Consider the following 2,121-nt stretch of genomic DNA (forward strand, 5'->3'; position numbering starts at 1 on the left):
ATCCTTTTCCAAAACCATCAAGGTGAACTTCTTCCAACGTGAATCTCTTCCAAACTTCAAATGTTTTCTTTCTGCTTTCAGCATGCCCCCATGCTACCTTACCAGTTTTCATATATTTTCCATTGGCAATTAAAACATACTAACTTTAAGTCTTTTTTTTTTTCTTTTTTTCTTTTTTTTCTGGTGTCTGTGGGAAATTGTGGCAAGGTTGATAGTCACCTTTGAAGAATCAGCTGCAGGCTGGTGTGTGCAGACTTGTAACAGATGCCCTCCTTGTGGGCTGAGTGTCACTGATTTCAATGGGACAGAGTGGGGTTGTTTAGTCTGGAGGAGTCGCAGGGGAGACCTCATTGCTCTCTACAGCTACCTGAAAGGAAGGTGTGGGGAGCTGGGGGTCGACCTCTTCTCACAGGTAACTACTGATAGGACTAGAGGGAATGGCCTCAAGTTGCGCCAGGGAGGTTCAGGTTAGAAATGAGGAGACATTTCTTCTCAGAAAAAGCACTCAGGCACTGGGACGGGTTGCCCAGGGAGGTGGTGGTGTCACCGCCCCAGGGAGTGTTCAAGGAGAGGTTGGACGTGGTGCTTAGGGACATGGTTTAGTGGGTGATACTGGTGGTAGGGGGATGGTTGGACCAGATGATCTTGGAGGTCTTTTCCAACACTAATAATTATATGATTATATGATTCTTCCACCTGTAGTGTTCTGCCTGACAGCAGGACAAGAGTGAACTGTCCACAGAAGCAGTCTGAATGGGAAAGGTCTCAAAGAGCTTGAAGTTCCATCAGAGTGAGAGAGTGACAACACCCAGGCAGGGCTGAAGTAGCTCAGCTGGGAGAGCGTTAGACTGAAAATCTAAAGGTCCTTGGTTCAATCCCAGGCTTCAGCAATGGTTTTCTTGGAAGATTTTAAGGTTTCAGTTCTGGCCATGCCACTAGAAGAAAGATGTGCATGTACTGGAAAGAGTCCAACAAAGGGCCACCAAGAGGAGTAAGGGACTGGAGCACGTCTCCTAGTAGGAGAGGCAGAGAGAGAGCCTGGGGCTCTTCTGCCTGGAGGAGAGAAGGCTCAGAAGGAATCTTTTCAATGTTTACAAACACCTGGAGGGTAATAGCTGGAGGGAGGTTGCAAAGAGGATTGAGCCAGGCACTTTTCAGTGGTGCACAGTGCTAGGAAAAGAGGCAATGGACACAAGCTGTAATACAAGAATTTCATGTAACAAGAGGTCCACGTAATTTCAGTAAACATCCTGAACACCCTTACTGTGTGAGTGATGGAGCACTGGCACAGGTTGCCCAGAGAGGTTGTGGAATCTCCCACTCCAGAGATCTTCAAAAGTTGTCCAGACATGGTCCTGGGCAACCTGCTCAAGTTGTCCCTGCTTGAGCCAGGGAAGGTGAACCAGATGACCTCCAGACATCCCTTCCAACTTCAACCATTCTGTGATTCTGTGAAATGTGTGTAAAACTTAAGTGTACGAGAAAGACATGCAAGCTACTTGCTCAAGTAGAAGAAATATACTAAAATTGTAGTGCCCTCTAAACCTGTAAACCCCTCAGCTAGCCAAAAAAAAAAAAAAAAAAAAAAAAAAAAAGCCCAATGCTTTTATGCTTTTGTTGTCCTTTTAAAAGTCAGAAGTATACGAAGTATAGGATAGATATTATATCAATACCATATCTCAAAAATAATGATCCAGCAGTTCATTCACCTTTTCTTGAAGATGGTAACAGATCAAATACCCAAAAGTAGAAAAGGGACAGACTGAGGGACACTAAAAATTAAAACTATTCCAATAAAACATAAAATGGACAGTCAAGGTCACCGTGCATTTATAGAAAGGTGACATATAAATAGAGAAATAATAAGGTACTAAGATGGATAGGTGTGTGTGAAGCCAGAAGTCTATAGTGTTAGCAACTAAAAGAAAGTTTTGTTCCATGCTGAATTAACACTGTCACATAGAAATATTTTTCAGACAGAAATATGACCTTTGTAATTGGTAGAATGGATATTTAAGAAATAAACTGATATTTATGTAAAAAAAAAATTGTACAGTGGGATAAATTATTGCTCTAATACTTATCATTTCCTTTTATTCTTTTTCTTATTCCTCTTTATTC

General features: G+C 42.1%; 1 non-coding gene across 1 annotated transcript; it reads left to right on the plus strand.

Moving 5' to 3' along the window:
- Positions 1-817: 817 nt before the first annotated feature.
- Positions 818-890, plus strand: TRNAF-GAA (transfer RNA phenylalanine (anticodon GAA)). The gene has a single exon. It is a non-coding gene; the product is annotated as a tRNA-Phe (tRNA).
- Positions 891-2,121: the final 1,231 nt, after the last annotated feature.

Source organism: Cygnus atratus, chromosome 2 (genome assembly GCF_013377495.2).
Source record: "Cygnus atratus isolate AKBS03 ecotype Queensland, Australia chromosome 2, CAtr_DNAZoo_HiC_assembly, whole genome shotgun sequence".
In the NCBI taxonomy this organism is placed as follows: domain Eukaryota; kingdom Metazoa; phylum Chordata; class Aves; order Anseriformes; family Anatidae; genus Cygnus; species Cygnus atratus.